Source organism: Podarcis gaigeae (assembly GCF_964106915.1).
Source record: "Podarcis gaigeae genome assembly, chromosome: 14".
Classification (NCBI taxonomy): domain Eukaryota; kingdom Metazoa; phylum Chordata; class Lepidosauria; order Squamata; family Lacertidae; genus Podarcis; species Podarcis gaigeae.
Window position 1 is genome coordinate 46,712,037 of NC_139690.1, and position 17,710 is coordinate 46,729,746.

Here is a 17,710-nt window from a genome sequence, read left to right on the forward strand (position 1 = left end):
TCATATAGTAGCCTCAGGCAGCCAATGCGTCCCATGCTTTAAAAAGCTGTTCAACGTTGATATAGATATGACTTTTAATGTATTTATTTTAAAAAGTTTGTGTCTCTTTCCAGCACAAGTTTTCAAAGCATCTCACAAAACAGGGAGGGGGGAGGAATACGAATAGGAATAGGAATAGGAATACCCTGCTCATCTGCTGGGTTTTCCCAGCCACTCTGGGTGGCTTCCACCACATATAGAAACATAATAAAACATAAAAACTACCCAATATAGGGCTGCCTTCAGATGTAAGCAATAAGTAAGCAACCTAACATGTGCAATTAGATCAGGAGAAAATACAATTTAAAATATCATGAAACACTTGCTATGATCTGCTGAATACTTTGTGGAATTATTATTATTATTATTATTATTATTATTATTATTATTATTATTAATCAATTTTATTATTTATGCCCTGTCCATCTGGCTGGGTTTCCCCAGCCACTCTGGGCAGCTCACAGCATATATCAGAACATACTAACGCATCAAACATTAAAAACTTCCCTAAACAGGGCTGCCTTCAGATGTCTTCTAAAAGTCAGATAGTTGTTTATCTCCTTGACATCTGAACGGAGGGTATTCCAAAGGGCAGGCACCACCACCGAGAAGGTCCTCTGCCTGGTTCCCTGTAACCTCACTTCTCTCAGGGAGGGAACTGCCAGAAGACAGAGGAGGACCTCAGTGTCCAGGCTGAACAATGGGGGTGGAGACGCTCCTTCAGGTACTGTATGCTGGACCGAGGCTGCTTAGAGCTTTAAAGGTCAGCACCAGCACTTTGAATTGTGCTCAGAGATGCACTGGAAGCCAATGAAGATCCTTTAGGACTGGTGTTATATGGTCTCAGCGGCCACTCCCAGCCCCCAGTCTAGCTGCCGCATTCTGGATTAGTTGCAGTTTCTGGGTCACCTTCAAAGGCAGCCCCACGTAGAGTGCATTGCGGTAGTCCAAGTAGGAGGAGCATGCACCACTCTGGCGAGACAGTCTGGAGGCAGGTGGAGCTGGTAGACAGCTGCCCTGGACACAGAATTGACTTGCGCCTCCAAGGACAGTTGTGAGTCCAAATTGCTCACCTGGTCCTTCAGGGGCACAGTGACCCCATTCAGGACCAGGGAAAGCATGTTGCCTTGAGTCCTGCAGGAGGAGGCAGGGAGGGGGGAAGTGTTTCATAGCTAGAATAATAGCCATAATAATATCATATAATTCCTTCATGAGCAGGATCCTCATTGCTACCAGATGGGATGTCTACATTGCAGCTGACAGCTTGAGTAGCTTGGTCTGCGAATACCAGGCGTTTTGGACCTCCTGGGTCCGAACCCAATCCTGCAAAGATTAGAGATGCACACATACACACAGGAACCAATGAGTTTGGCCTTGTGGTGTAACAGCTGCTTCTGGGATGGACAAAACTGTCGGGATCCAGCTTCCTTTGAAATTCTGTTCAATCGCTTGGCATCTGCCACAGCTCTCTGCAAAATCTGAAAGCTTGAGAAAGAGAGTTTGGCAAGGCCAAAGTAAACGCATTATTTTCCAGGGATGGAGGCAGATATCATCATCGCCTCCTCCATGGAATAGACTGGGCGATAATTGGCCATATTGGCCAGGTTCAAAGATGTGGGGTTTTTAAAAAAGAAGTTGATCAATAACTGCTCTTTAAGGGTTTCATGGAAAACTCGGTTGCAGAGGGAAACATTTGCCACCCCACAGAGTCCATTCCCCAGCCCCGCCTGGCTCACTTTTATGAGCCAAGATGGGCAAGGATCCAGGAGACAGGTGGTTGGTTTCACTCATCCAAGCAGCCCATCCACAAACTCAGAGGTAACAAGTTGGAATCGATCCCATACAATCTGACTAGACAGAGCTCTGGCACTTTCCCGCAGTGACAATATCAGGCACCTTTCGGGCACAGAGTGAGAGAATCTGCCTTCTGAGATGATGTTCATGTGCCACCATGCCAATTCAAATAAAACGCTCAGGCTTTGCTGGTAAATATGCTGCTGCTTCAGCAGGAATAGGGATAACTGCATCCAAAGTCTTTAATGATTAATATTGTACTATGCATTCTGCAGTGTTAGGCATCTGCCACAGATTCGGGTCGCATTTGCGTGAAGGATCGCAGTGTTTCAGTTCGCATCTTGTTTTGGAAATGATAGGTAGGTTCTCCTTTAAATGTGAACTGAATCAGATTTCTCCCCCACCCCTAACTGGGTGGACAACCTGGTTCCCCCTTAGGCTATCTTTCTCCGCCATAGGTGACTAGGCAAGTGGCTATGCCCATGCCTGAATTATAGTGACTAGCAGCAGGAGCTGTGGGACATGAAGAGACCGGTTTAAATATCAGCCAACCATGCACCCCAAATACACTTTGCAAGCTCCACTGCCTCTCAAACTCAGCTCTTCATTTGAGATGCAGGGTCAATACTCTCCAGGTGGGCAAGAGTGGCATTAAAAATAATAATTAACAAAAAATATTAAGAACACTGTGCCTGCAGCCAGCAAACGTCAGCCTAGCGGAAGCTAGCTTCAAATTACAGTATGACAACTCTGTGTCGCATACATACATAATTTTATTTATATGCCATTTTTCCACAGTTCAAACCATGCTCAAGGCAACTTACAAAATGAAAAAAAAAACCCATAACTACAACATAGCAAAAGTAGTCATAAACAATAAATAAAACATTAAAAAATACACAACCAAGCTGAACTGGCTGTCAACCTACTGTTAGTCTCCCAGGCGTCCATCCTACCAGTACCAGTGTGCACCAAACACCACTGGTTCTTAGGGTTCTTTAAACTGGAGTTACGGCAGACAGCCTATCTACTAGAGAAGGTCCTCAGATCAAGGACTGCCCTCTATAAAGCAGGACATTTGGCCACCTTAACGGTCTGACTTGGGCTGTGTACACCCCATAGCTTTAAAGCACACTCAAAACACATCCCCCTGCCCCCAAAGAATCATGGGAATTGTAGTTCATGAATGGTGCTGAGAATTGTAGCCATAGGAGCCAAATCCTAGCAGCCGAGGTCCCTTCAGTCCCCCCAATAAATTTGATAGGCATTGCCATCTGAATGGTGTGTATGATTGATTATGCGGGGCAGGGCTTACCGTACTTTTCTGTGTATAAATAAGACGAGCTCTTTTTTTTACCCAAAAATCAAGTCAAAATTGGGGGGCTCGTCTTATACATGAGTAGCCGGTGCTGATCAGTCAGACGATAAGCGGCAATGGCAGTGCATGCAATTGCAAGGGGTGCTCTGGCAGGTGAGCACTTTTGTTAACACCCTCCCCCAGAAGTAGAGAAACTATAGTGAATCGCCCCCCAAAATCGCTCAACCACTGTTGGCTCTCTTCTGCAAAACTTTGAGTCCCCCAAAACAGGGAGTCATCTTATACAGTGGTACCTCGCAAGACGAAATTAATTCGTTCTGCGAGTTTTTTTGTCTTGCGAATTTTTCGTCTTGCGAAGCACGGATTCCCATAGGAATGCATTGAAAAAGAAAAAGGAAACAAACTTGCAAGACGTTTTCGTCTTGCAAAGCAAGCCCATAGGGAAATTCGTCTTGCGAAGCAACTCAAAAAACGAAAAACTCTTTCGTCTTGCAAGTTTTTCGTCTTACGAGGCATTTGTCTTGCGAGGTACCACTGTACATGGGGGCGTCCAATACATCGAAAAATACGGTACCTCCCACCCCATATTTTATTCAAGTTGGCATCCCGATTGTAGCTCTGCAAGGGGTAAACTACCATTCCCAGGATTCCTTGGGGATGAATGTGCTTTCAATAATAATAATAATAATAATAATAACAACAACAACAACAACAACAATTTATTATTTGTACCCTGCCCATCTGGCTGGGCTTCCCCAGCCACTCTGGGTGGCTTCCAACAAAGATTAAAAATACATTAAAATGTCACACAGTAAAAAGTTTCCTGAACAGGGCTGCCTTCAGACGTCTTCTAAATGTCAGGTAGTTGTTTATCTCTTTGACATCTGGTGGGAGGGCCTTCCACAGGGTGGGTGCCACCACCGAGAAGGCCCTCTGCCTGGTTCCCTGTAGCTTTGCTTCTCGCAGTGAAGGAACTGCCAGAAGGCCCTTGGTACTGGACCTCAGTGGGGGTGGAGATGCTCCTTCAGGTATACTGGGCCAAGGCCAAATACACACACACCAGGTGGAGGGGTTCTGCAGGAGCTGATGGGATTGCTGTGATCCAGCTCCTGCATCCCGGGAGGCAAAATCTGCAAGTGAAATTATCAAGCCGGTTTCTCTAAACAGGCAGAGATGATAGAAAACTCTTGCCCAAAAAGCCATCTGTTTCCATTAACTTGTCAGAGATGTCAAGCCATGGATTCATTCCAGGTTGACCTTCTGTAGTTCAGTATAATTCTCCATTCCCTTTCTGCCCTTCTGCCTTTGATGTGTTTGCCCCCCCCCCCCCAGACACACACACCCGTTGCTTCTCCTGTTCATCTGGTCATCACACTTGGAGGACTTTTCCTAGCGATCACTTCCCCGTCTTGATGTTCTTCAAAGCTGTCTCTTTCCCCACCCTGCTGCTTTCACTCCTTGTTTTCTTTCTTTCTTTCTTTCTTTCTTTCTTTCTTTCTTTCTTGCTTGCTTGCTTGCTTTCTTGCTTTCTTTCTTTCTCTTGCACTGCTAAGACATCTTTGGGTAATGCTGGACCACCAAGACCAATCATCTTTAACCATCTGTGGCAAACACAAGGCAAAGAAATCATTTATCTGCATTTGCTGTGGCGGTAATCAGATTTGAAGGCATGGCATTAGAGGAAATGTCAACGTGAGTTTCAGTGCGTGAAACTCTCCCCGGCAAAACAGTAATGGATTGGGTCTTTGGGTCCCAATCAATTTATGTCCTAGCATAACGTATAAACATTTCTCAGTCCTCCTGTGTACTGAGGATTGTTTACGAATCAGACACAATTCTTGGAGAGTTGACTGCAATAACATTTCAACAACTGGAAGACAAATGGAAGACTTCGTTGGAAGTGGAAGTGAAGCAAAGCAGTGCTAGTTGCATCCTTCGTTCTTGCTTGCTGATATTCCACCATTAGTGTATATCTGTGGCTGTTGGCAGACTCAAACACCCATCAGCCCCAGTCAATGTGGCTGTGACAATTACACAGGGTCCCTGGACGTTTAACAGTCTATTGATCCCTGTGCCACCACTGTGATCATTTCCCCGCTGCCACCAACCCGTTACTCTCTGGTAAAACACTGAGTCCAGTCAGTTGTTAAAAGTGAACAAAAAAAACCAAGTTTATTTTACAAACATTAACAAGTTTATGGTTTCTCAGATAATGTTCCTGTCAGTATCTTAACTTTAATTTATTTACCAGCCTACACCTTCCTAATACCTTCTGACTGATTATCTCAACTGTTTGACTGACTCCTCTTAACAAATTCTCTCACTCTATCACACCAGACTTGCCCAACCCACAGACTTATCTTCCTTCTCTCGTCTAACTCCAGACTGTCTTCTCAGCCACTCTAACTCCTCTTAACAAATTCTCTCTGTGCTTAAACATTATACACCGTTAACTCTTCCCCTTGGGTTCCCATTGGTTAATCATTTTACAATTAGTTAACCCTTTCCCTATGAACCCAGTATGATGTCACACACATAGGAGGGCAAACGCTGCAGTGGCTAATGGTCAGGGGTGATAGGAGGTGCAGTAACGTAAGAGCATAAGAAGAGCCCATTAAATCTAGCTTTCTGTTCTCACAGTGGTCAACCAGATGGTTGTGGGAAACCAGCAAGCAGCATCTAAGCACAAGACCAGCTCTCCCCTCCTGTGGTTTCCAGAAACCAGTTTTCATAAATATTACTGCCTTCTGCTGTGGACTAGTGGTCATCAGTAGTCTTCTCCGCAAGAACAGCTTCACTACCTGTTGTGTACATGATAGTGCTTTGCAGAAAATTTCAGACTTTTCAGAAAATTTCATATATCTTTTCACTAATACGCATTTTAGTACACATCAGCTGGCTGCATAACTGTGTTGCAAAATGTAGAGAAGTGTGGATTTTGAAAGATGCCAGCGTTTCAGTTTGCATAGGGTTGCCATGTTTCTAAAAGTAAAATTCAGGACACCAGGGAAAACAAAGTTGCTGAGCTCATTAGGCAATCAACCTCAAAATCCCAGACAATTCCCCCCAGACGCTATTTTCACTGGTTAAATCCCGTATGTATCCGCACATATGGCAACCCTAAGTTTGCATATTTTCAGAAAGCACAAATCAGGTAGGTTCACATTTCAGTGTGAACTGAATCAGATTTCTACCCCGTCCCTACCACAAACTTTGAATCTGAGTATAAAATTCTACCCTACCTTCCTTTCTGGGATCCCAAACTGGATCGAGTAAGATGATGAACAACCCTAGGGAATTGCACTGACTCTTTACAATGGGAAGTTTGCAATTTACAACTGGCATTTCCCGCTGGTCAGTTGCACTGTTGATTTGTTGCAAACGAAAACTCCAACATCTGTGCATCATTGCAGTAATACAGAGCTAGCATATCATGTGGTATTTACTCTCTAAAAATCAACCACAACTTAGCCTTGGAAGGATTTGTATCCTGAAAGGCCGTATATAAGTCATTGTACTAAATAAATACTTGGGCTGCTCAGCTAGGAAATGGAGGAGGGACAGGGTTTGACTGGCTCCTGCCAATCCATGTCAGGGATGAACCAACCAGCCAATTATGGTTTCTCCCAGAACCTCATTGCTCTAATCTCATGGACAGTTTTTACATTAATTTCCACCTCTGTTTGCGTTTTTCTTTTTTTAAAAAAAAACCAACAAACATTAGTCTTCATGAAAGAAGAGTTCTCCCGATGTGCACCTCTTTGAATGCAACATTGCCTAAATTTGCAAAGCATTTCCCCCAATTTTTTGCATTTTTTTTCTAGGCTATTGTAATGAACATACACATTTTTATACATGCTTTGCTTTAGTGCAGGGATCACAAACCCTTTTCAAATTTTGAGAGAGTGCTGAGGATGGCCACAAAATAGCTTGTGCTGGTCCCGGGGAGAAGGTTACCGTTGGCGTAGTCAACGTCCGGTCCTGGGTCACTAGCCTGGAAACAGTTCACAAGGAGCAGGGCGAGGTCCGAAGCAGGAAGCCGGGCGGGGACAGGAACACTGGAGGGTCAGGTCTGGGTCCGGGCAGGAGCAGGTACTCAACGACGTTGCTCCCACAACCTGGGACCGGGCTGACTGGCCTTTATCTTCTCTGAGGCCAGGGGTGGTCCCGGCCCCCAGGAGACCCGCCTCTCCTGGCCTTAAGGCGAGCACTCCTCCTGGGAGAAACCAGTTCCCTCCGCCTCTCTGCCCTAAGCCTCTGCAGTTCAGGAGAGGCTGGGGAGTTACCGGACCCAGGGGGAGACTCACCTTCCTCTGGCAGGGCCGGGAGAGGCGCACCTGTAGGCACTGTGTCCTTAATCACCTCTGGAGCTGGAGTGGAATCACCTGGTGCCTGCTCCTGAGGATCCGGCACAGGTGCAGGCGCTTCAGATCCAAGGCCCTGCCCCAGATCAGCCGGCCCTGGAGGTGGGGACTCCTGTGCAGGCTGGGATTCCTCCGGTTCAGTCTCTGAATCGGATTCCCAGGCCATCACATAGCTGCAATCTGTGGGGGATACATACCACAGAATCAGAAAGACAGACACCCCTGTTAGTTGCCTTCTTATGGTAAACAAAAAGCTATGTCCTGCTGGTCTAGGACTGCCATATGTCCAGAATTTCCTGGACATATCTGGGCATCCGGGTGGAATTTTCTAAAATCAATTCAAAAACTTCGGATTTTTTTTTGGAGCTCAGCAACTTTGCCCCCCAAAAAGGCTCGACAGCTTTTGGGTCCAGACTGAAATATGGCAACCCAGCTGCTGTTCCTGATTAGGGTCACCACACAGTATTGATTTTATATACACTGGAGATAGCAACAGAGAACATTTCTCAGCATAGAGGTGACCACACTCACTTTGATTTCGCAGAAATGGCTTAGAAGGAACTTGCACATTTCCCCCATAACTTTCTTTCTCAAAGGACCATGTCACCCAGTTGGTGACCCCTACCTTAGTATATGAATTTGTGTGCACATTACTTGACTGGAGAACCAGATTGCAAAATGTGGACAATTTCAAATGATAGCTGCATTTCGGTTCTCTCTATCATTTTTGTAACATGTGAATGAAATGCGAACTGTCTTTTGTGGGAATTAAAATCTAGTTCCCATTTGCAGAGCTATGCAGAAGAGAACCCAGGTCAATCGACCCTTTAATTAGTTCCCTTTTCCTGTCCTATGAACCCTACACAAGACACTCTCTCTTTTAAAGCTTAGGTAAAGGTAAAGGGACCCATAACCATTAGGTCCAGTCGTGGACAACTCTGGGGTTGTGGCGCTCATCTCGCTTTACCGGCCGAGGGAGCCGGTGTACAGCTTCCGGGTCATGTGGCCAGCATGACTAAGCCGCTTCTAGCGAACCAGAGCAGCGCACGGAAACGCCGTTTACCTTCTCACCAGAGCGGTACCTATTTATCTACTTGCAGTGGTATGCTTTCAAACTGCTAGGTTGGCAGGAGCAGGGAGCGAGCAATGGGAGCTCACCCCGTCATGGGAATTCGAACTACTGACCTTCCAATCGGGAAGCCCTAGGCTCTGTGGTTTAGCCCACAGCACCACCCGCATCCCCTTTTAAAGCTTAGATAACAAATAACTTCTTCCCAGTATACTTGTACTTGTTGGATTAAATATACAAGACAGGTAGGTTTTACTTATATTGCTAGTACATATTATATAGGTTTGTATCAGAGATAAATATGGTTATAGACTGAGGCAGAACATACCTGCCACTGTTGAGACTTGTTCATAAGTGACATAACTGTACCGACTGACATAGCTATCTCACAGGTAGGACATCACAGAGTTCTAGAGCTCTTGTGAGAATTAGCCCTTAGCATTTTGGATGCTCTCATTCCACATATCATCCATGTCATCAGCGACCCAGGGTGCTAAGATGATGCATCATCAGAAGGTGGGCTTATAATCCTACGTATGGCATGCTGCCAGCCAGTTCAGCAGCTGCTTTCTTCCAGGAAATGCCACTGGCCCGTCGAGTGTTATCCAAACCGCAATTGGACAAAGAGATGTCCCACAGATGTTTTTAATCCAATTCCTTTCATCTGTGAATCACTTCCTACAGAACATCTTGGAGCCATTTATTAATAAAAACGTCAATAACGACAAAAATATTTAAAAACCCATTTCATGGTTTTTTTATAAATAAATAAATAAAATATTGCACATCTAATGCAGAAAGAGGGGTAGGGTGAAAATATCTCCACTTAAAAGACTTGTTGAGGAAAATTGGAACAGCCCTGTTGGGTCAGGACTGTGACTCATTTCAGACCCTCCAAATGCCCCTATTTTCCAAGGACAGTTTCAAGTTTACAGAAGCCGTCCCTGTTTCTGATTGGATCCCGGAATGTCCCACTTTTCCTTAGGACGTTGCTATTTTCACTGGAGAAATGTTGGAGAGTGTGGAGTTATGCCCTTCCCAAGCTAAGGAGATAAGTAACTCTACAACCTTTAGAAGACATCTGAAGGCAGCCCTGTATAGGGAAGGGTTTTTGTTTATTTTAGTATTTAATGTTATATTATGTTTTTAATTTGTTGGAAGCTACCCAGAGTGGCTGGGGCAACCCAGTCGGATGTCATCATCTGACTGGGGTGGGTGGGAAGGTGAGCTGGGGATCTGGTTTCAGGGTACTTTTCCTCCAGCCCCCACCCCATCTCAAAGTTCTTCTTGGAACCAAAATGTTGACTGCAAGCTCTTAGAGCACGCCCTGCAAATCAGGACTCAACCAGTAAAGACAAATAGGCCTCCCAGCATCCCATGGTGTCTGAGAGCAAAGCAACGGCATGGGAGGGCCATTAATTATAACTGCTTACCGGGTGATTGACGTGAAGCAATAAACATTCCCCGAAAGGAGCCGCCTTGCTGAATACTTGTAATTATTCCAGAAGATGGTGGCTGGAGGCCACACAGGCCCAGCATTTAAATAAAAGGCACTGCCTAGGTTCAGCAAAGCAGCATATGGCTGGTGTGTCTGGCAGAATCTGGCGTAGGATGGATAATTAATTGGCATCTTGGAATCTCTCCTAGATGTCATGCCACCGTGTCTGAAATCACGTAGTACATCTCCTCTTCCTCTTCTCAGCCTTGGGTGCCTTCCATTCATGATTAGGTTTGCCAGATATGACCTGAAGTCTCCAGGTTTGTAAGAAAGAGGATTTGAATCTTCAGGAGGGCGAGAGTGCATTCAATTATTATTTTTTTTAAAAGGCGTATTAGAAGACTGTGCTTTCAGCTTGCAAGCTTCAGCCCACAAGGAGCTGGGTGCAAATCATATCATGGACACCCTTGGGTGGGGGCTGCAATCCCTAGTTCCCCTTCCCCAATTAACTTCTGTCTCCACAGCCAGCCTCGGTTACATCAACCAGGTGCCTCTTCTAGGGGTCCTGTTGCACATTATTTTAAAATGCATTCAAATTGTATATTTGTGGTGGGGAATGGATTGAAAAGCATTAGGGAATCTGTAGGGTGGGTGGGTTAAAAAATAATAATGTTCAAGTAAATATAGAATCATGGAATTGTAGTCCAGTCCCTTCCCATGTAGGAATACCAACTAAAGAAGTGCTGACAGCTAAAGAAGCGCCATCCAACCTCTGTTATAAAAACCTTCAAAGAAGGAGAATCCACTGTCTCCCAGGGAAGTAAGAGTGGAACAGCTTTTAAGGACATAAAGTTCTTCTTAATGTTGTGGGGCAACAGAAGCAAGCCCCATTTTATTCTTTTTAGCCACAGTGTTGCCTTGATTCCAGTGACTTTTCACAATATGGAAAATGTATTTCTTTCTCTTTTTTCTCCCAAATCAGGGTTGGCAAACATTTTTAAATTTATTTCCACACTGACCTATCAGGAATGTTGCAGCACAGAATGGCGGGGAGGGAGGAGGCGAGGAGAAATGTGAAGTATGCACTTTCGCCACCAAACTCCTACACATGCACATAGGACTATATAAATAGCTCAGTTGGTGGAGCATGAGACTGTTTCATCCCAGGGTAGTTTGCCCATGTCAGGAGAAGTGATTCCTGGTTGGACTAGATGACCCTCGAGGCAGCGGCGGAGGAAGCCGCTCGGGCATCTGGGGCGGCGCACCCAGGGACAGGGTGAGGGCGGGTGAGCTGCCATTTGAAGATGGCTCTCATATCTCCTCTTAGTCTCCTCTTTTCCAGACCAGACATACTCAGCTCCTTCAACTGTCAACTGGTTTCCAGACCCTTGATCATTGAGAACAAGATGCTGGACTAGATGGGCCATTGGCTTGACCCAGCAGTCTCTTCTTAAGTTCTTTTGGTGGGCACAACTCAACCCACAGACCCAAAGTTGATCAATGCTGTCCTACAACAGTGTTCTTCAATCTTGGTTCAGCAGAGGAGGAAGCTGTTCAGGTGCCTGGGGCGGCGCTCCCAGGGGCAGGGTGATCTGCCCATGGGGGCGGGGTGCACCCAAGGGCCTCTGGAGTATGCCTGCCTCCTCCCACTCAGCTGCCCTATAGCTGGGGGGGAGGCAGCGGGCGGACCGTTTGGGTAGCGCGGAGCCTGCGCACGTCCAAGCCACCACGTCTCTCCCAGGAGACATGTGTGGCTTGGGCGTGCTGCAAGCCCCGCAGTGAGTGCCGCCTGGCATTTTGTCACCCCCCCCCCTCAGTGGTGACACCTGGGGTGGCCCGCACCCACTGCACCCCCTTCCTCTGCCCCTGCCTCGAGGTTTCTTCCAACTCTACAATTCTATTATTCTAAGCCAAGTAACTAGCATTCCCTAGCTGCACCGCAATATCACAAGTGCAAAAAAAAAAAAAAGACCCAGTGAGAATCAACACCTCAAGGTTCTCTAAACTATATGTCAGGCTCCTTCTTGGGAGACTGGAAGAATGGGCAGATACAAATAAGGTGATATCTGAAGTCCAGGCCGGTTTCCAAAGAGGGAAATCCACATTGGACCAGTGTTTGTGATGAACTTTCTGCTATGTAAATACATCCATAATTTGAATCAAAAACTGTATGTCGCTTTTATCGATCTAAAGTCAGCTTTCGATACGGTCCCAAGACACTCATCGTGGCAAAAATTGGAAAAGGCCACGATGTGTATATACTAACACTTCGATACAAGTAAAGGTGGATCTGGCTGGCCATCTCACCATTAGAATTAAGACCATTACTGGAGTCAAACACGGATGAACTTTCCTGTTTAATTTTTATATTAATGACATGGTTAAAGAACTGGAGGACGTACAGTTTGCCCCTATCAGAATTCTCGACCAAAATTTCTCAGTCTTAATGTATGCTGATGACCTAGAACTTGTATCTAGAGCCCAGGTGGGCCTGAGGCGGCTGCTTGTGAAATTAAGTTCATCTTGCACGAGGAACACCTCAAGGTACATTCCACTGTGGCTTAAGATCCCCACTAAACATGCATCTCTCATTCTCCATCAACCAGGAGGTAATATAACACAGGTGGGACACTTTAAGTTCAGGATCCAACTAGAGACCTCTGGCTCTCAGATGGCTCTATCCAAGCTACACCCTTTCGCCCAGGCCACAACCCTCAACAGAATTTTTTTCATGGCTGGAATGTTGCATCTGTTGCCCTGTACACTTTTTGTCTCTGGCCTCACCCACCACTGGCAGGCAGCACCTGGAAGGGTGTCCATGAGACAACATGGCCGACAGGTTGGCCAATCTCCCCTCTTCCTGTTGCATAAGAACAAAATCCTGGGGAGAACAGCCCATATTTCCATTTGTGCCCCAGAACTTTCCCTGCGCCACACCACAGATTTAAAACACATCCACTGCAAATGTAGCCACCCAAAGGATTCTGGGAACTGCTGTTTCCCTCTTTGCAGAGTTACAAATTCCCAGCACCCTTTGAAAACTGCATTTCCCATGATTCTTGGGAGGAAGCCATGTGCTGTAAATGTGTACTTTGTGTGATGGCCTGGGATGTGGACTCGGATGCTGAACCTGAGGGATCCCAGCCTGCACAGGATTCCCTGCCTCCAGAACTAGCTGAGCCGGGACTGGTGCATGAGCCTGAAGGGTCCTCACCTGTGCTGGGTCCTCAGGTGCAGGCACCAGCTGAGTCTGCTCTGGCTCCTGAGGTGATGGAGGACCCATTGCCTGCAGGTGCTCCACTCTCAGCCCCATCAGAGGAAGCTGAGGTTGCCTCTGGGTCCGGTAACCCTCCAGCCTCTCCTGAGCTACAGAGGCTCAGGGCAGAGAGGTGGAGGGAACTAAGTTCCGGCAGGAGGAGTGCTCGCCTCCAGGCCAGGAGAGGGGAGTCACCAGAGGATTGGGGCCGCCCCATGCCTCGAGGCAGATAAAAGCCGGCCAGCCCCAGTTCCAGGTTGTGGGAGCAACATTGTTGGTTGCTAGTTCCTGCCTGAACCCTGTCCTGCTTTCCTGCCAGAACTCCTGACCTGCCCTGGCTTCCTGCTTGCAAGCCTGTTCCTGACTTCACCTGACTCCCTGCCCTGCACCCAGCTTCAGCTACTACGGATTGCCTCCATGTTGCACCTTTGACCATGGGCTGACTTGGACTTCATCTCTCGGGTAACTCATGGGACCAGCACACTTTGAATGCGTGGGGTGCGCCCTTTCTCCTCCTCATTCACTCACCCCAAACACTTACCAAATCTTCCCAAATGGGGAAACCCTTAGGGCAAATTTAAGGAGTGTGTGAGGGGGTGAAATCCCATCACACAAGCAGAAACCCTTGTGTTGATGGGTCACATAAGACGGACATCGCCCAACTTTTGAGGACGGAATCAGAAACATGTTCATTTCTGAAATAACGGCTAATCTCCTTGTTCTTTGTGCCCTGTTCCTTCGCATCCGTCTCATCCCTCACCAAAGAACCCTCACTTATAGATTTGCTCTGCTCTCAAGCCAAATTTTGACCAGATGGCATGCATCCAAACCTCACCTCCTCTCCACCCTCCCTTCTCCCTCCATCTCCCTGGTCGATTCCCCGTTCCCTGTCCACTGCCGACTTCGTTCCGGCAATTACGCAGCTGTTTCTCAGCTGTTTCCTTTAACATACCGCCATTGGAGACGAGCGAGACACCGGAGCTGTTCCAAACATAGCGGTTTTCTTCCCCTCCTTCCCCTTCTCTCCTTTTTACTGATGGAATAAGGCTCCCTGTGGGGCCTTCAGGGAACAGCTGTTAGTCTAGGATATCCGAATGTCTGGCGTAGCAAATGCCACCAATCCAGAGAGAAGCTGTCACATGGGAGGCTCATGAAATTTTCAGCTTCTGGGGTTCTGGGTGTCTTTGTTTCCTGCCCGCCTCACTTCCTTCCTAGAAAAGGTTCCCAAACTTAACTCCTGCCAAGAGCATTAGGTAGGGAAGATCCAAGATTCTTCGGACCTGAAGCAGAAACTTCAAATGACACCGTCCTCACACTTTAGAAAAGTGTGCATCCATCTTTATCCAAATTCTGCATCAAAGGAAAGATTCTGTGCAGGATCAGGCCAACGGCCCACCTAGTCCAGCATCCCAGACTTTTCAAATGGCCCTTTTTTTCCAGGGACAGTCCTGGAAAGCTGTCCTGGTTTCTGATTTGATCCTGGAATGTCCCGCTTTTCCTTAGGAGCCAGCGTGGCGTAGTGGTTAAGAGCGGTGGACTCGTGAACCGGGTTCGCTTCCCCGCTCCTCCACATGCAGCTGCTGGGTGACCTTGGGCCTGTCACACTTCTCTGAAGGCTCTCAACCCCACTCACCTCACAGAGTGTTTGTTGGGGGGAGGAAGGGAAAGGAGATTGTTAGCCGCTTTGAGACTCCTTCGGGTAATGATAAAGCGGGATATCAAATCCAAACTCTTCTTAGGATGTTGCTATTTTCATCAGAGAAATGTTGGAGGGTATGGATTTATGTGACCACTGAGCCAAGGAGATAAGTAACTATACAACATTTAGAAGACATTTGAAGGCAGCCCTGTATAGGGAAGTGTGTGTTGTTGTTTTTAGTGTATTATGTTTTATTACGTTTTCATATATGTTGGAAGCAGCCCAGAGTAGCTGGGGCAACCCAGTCAGATGGGCAGGGTATTATTATTATTATTATTATTATTATTATTATTATTATTATTAATAAATAGAATTTCTCTATTTTCATTGGAGAAATGTTGGAAGCTATGGCATCCTGTTCTCACAGTGGCAAACCAGATGCTTGTACATAGCTGTCAACTTTCCCCTTTTCTTGCGAGGAATCCTATTCGGAATAAGGGAATTTCCCTTTAAAAAAGGAAAACGTTGACAGCTATGTACTTGTAGGAAGCCCACAAGCAAGACCTGAGCACAAGAGCTCTCTCCTCTCTTGCGGCAACTGGTATTCAGAATCATTGCTGCCTCCAGCTGTGGCAACAGAGTACAGTGGTTACCTCAGAAGCTGAATGGAATCTGTTCCGGAAGTCCATTCGACTTCCAAAATGTTTGCAAACCAAGGCGCGGCTTCCAATTGGCTGCAGGAAGCTCCTGCAGCCAATCAGAAGCCACGGAAGCCCCATCAGACATTCGGGTTCCAAAGAACGTTTGCAAAGCAGAACACTCACTTCTGGGGTTGCAGCGTTCAGCAGCCAAAACGTTCGAGTCGCAAGGCGTTCATCAAGCAAGGCACAACTGTATAGCCATTGTGGCTTGCGGCCATGGATAGCCTTCTAATACTGACTCATCCAGTCTGGTGGCCATGAGTTCCACAGTTTAACTATGGACTGTATGAATAAATATTTTCTTATATGTATCCTGAATGTTCCAACATTCAATTTCATTGGATGGCTGTGAGTTCAAGTGTTTTGACAGAGCGAGAAAAAACTTTTCTCTGTCCTCTTCCTCCCTTTTATAATCTTCTGCCAGGTTGCTGTTTACTCACCTTTAAACTAAAAAGTCCCAAATGCTACACCCTTAAAAAGAGCTAGATTATTATTATATTATTATTAATTCAAATGCATTTCTAATATGCTTAATTTTTTTTAAGCAGTGAACACTCTGTGCAATATTAAAAAAATCTATTAAAACAAATACAATGTAAAACCAATAAAACAATATAAAAGCCCATAAAACAGAGCTTCAGGGCATGCATGTGCATAAAACGGGGTCCAGTCTTATGGGTCAGGGAAAAAGAGGAGTTTATATAAGTCATGTAAAGTCATTGTTGATTGCTGCTTTGCACAAAACAGAGGGAAAGGCACTCCCTGCAACAGCCTGTCTTTTGACACTGGCCAACTTTCTTCCTTTTGAACATTTCATTCTGCACTCTCACTGTTGGGTGTTCCTTATTCTGACTTTGCTAGACCTGTAGCACATTAGGAAGCAATGTGTGGCACCGAAGTCCCACCCAATAATATTATAAAAAAAGCCTGCTGGATCAGACCAGTGGCCCATCGAGTTCTGCTTCCTGGACTCACAATGGCCAATCAGACACCACTAGGATTTTTGCTTTAGCCACCTGTTGGCCACCCACACACCTCTAAGCAAATATATGCCACCATATGGGCTAGAAACTTTTTTTATAAAAAAAAATGCAAGCAGGAACGATCAGACAGCTGAATTCTGCACCCACGGCAGCGTTCTGCAAAACTCAGGCTCCCACAGTTCTGTCCTCCAGCAAACGACTATTCCATGCCTTCCAAATATTCCTGTTTTCTGACTCCCATTCATGACCAATTTCCACCCCTGTTTTGTCCCCATTTTTTTTGCCTCGGGGCGCTGCATTGTGTCAAAATGTTGTTAGACTGATCTGGGAGTGTTGTCATTGTTCTGGATCCCCACTGTGGAAATGAGGCAGTTCTAGTTAAAATTACAGTCTTTTGCTCTCAATGTGCATCTATACATATAAATTAGCATATGCAATTTGCATGCAAAGCAGTGTCCTCTTTTTTTGAGGTGGGGGGGATGATATATAAGATGTGGTGCACGGTGCAGTGTTTGTCATTTTGCACCCTGCAGCTGCTGAGGTCTGTTTTGAACTGTTGCTAATGTATTCTAGGACAGTTCTGTTTTCCTGGTACTCTCCTTTACCAAGTGGCAAATTGCATAATTAGAACCCTCAGCATCCTGGAACGGGGAAGGCGGGGCATGAGGATCGAACCTTGGCATGAGAAATTAGGGTCTTAAGATATTTATTATTGTGGGGGTGTTTAGGATAATAGGCAAGGAAATATTTGTTAAGCATTATTCTTCCTTCACTCACGCTAGTGAGTGATGTAGGAGAGCAAATCCCCTTTATATTCATGGAAGCTAGTTGGTAGATTCGTTTGAATCTCTACAAAATAAGTAATCCAATCTGGTTTGCCCAGATGGATCGTTTCTGGTGTCCCCTTTTCTCCCTCCTAAAATACAATAAAGACTCAAAAGTCTGCCTTTAAAAGTATAACAATAAGTGAAATATACTCAGAGTCGAGAGTGGATTTCATGCTCTTTATTCAGCTCATAGTGGTGAGGAGGAATGAATCAAAGTCCCCTCAAAGTATCTGCTTTATATACATTATTTACACAATGGGCTGCACGTGATTGGCTAATTCC

At 45.9% G+C, this 17,710-nt stretch overlaps 2 protein-coding genes across 4 annotated transcripts in view; both read left to right on the plus strand.

Annotated features, from left to right (window-relative positions):
• Window positions 1–5,317, plus strand: part of LOC310831093 (myosin-11) — a 1,553,087-nt gene extending 1,547,770 nt beyond the window's left edge. Inside the window, exon 38 of the transcript XR_014557758.1 lies at window positions 5,141–5,317. The gene's annotated coding sequence lies outside the window, so the exon portion shown is untranslated. The remainder of the gene's footprint in view (window positions 1–5,140) is intronic.
• CACNA1H (calcium voltage-gated channel subunit alpha1 H) overlaps window positions 1–17,710 on the plus strand; it is a 385,142-nt gene that overhangs the window by 97,834 nt on the left and 269,598 nt on the right. The gene's annotated exons all lie outside the window — the stretch shown is intronic.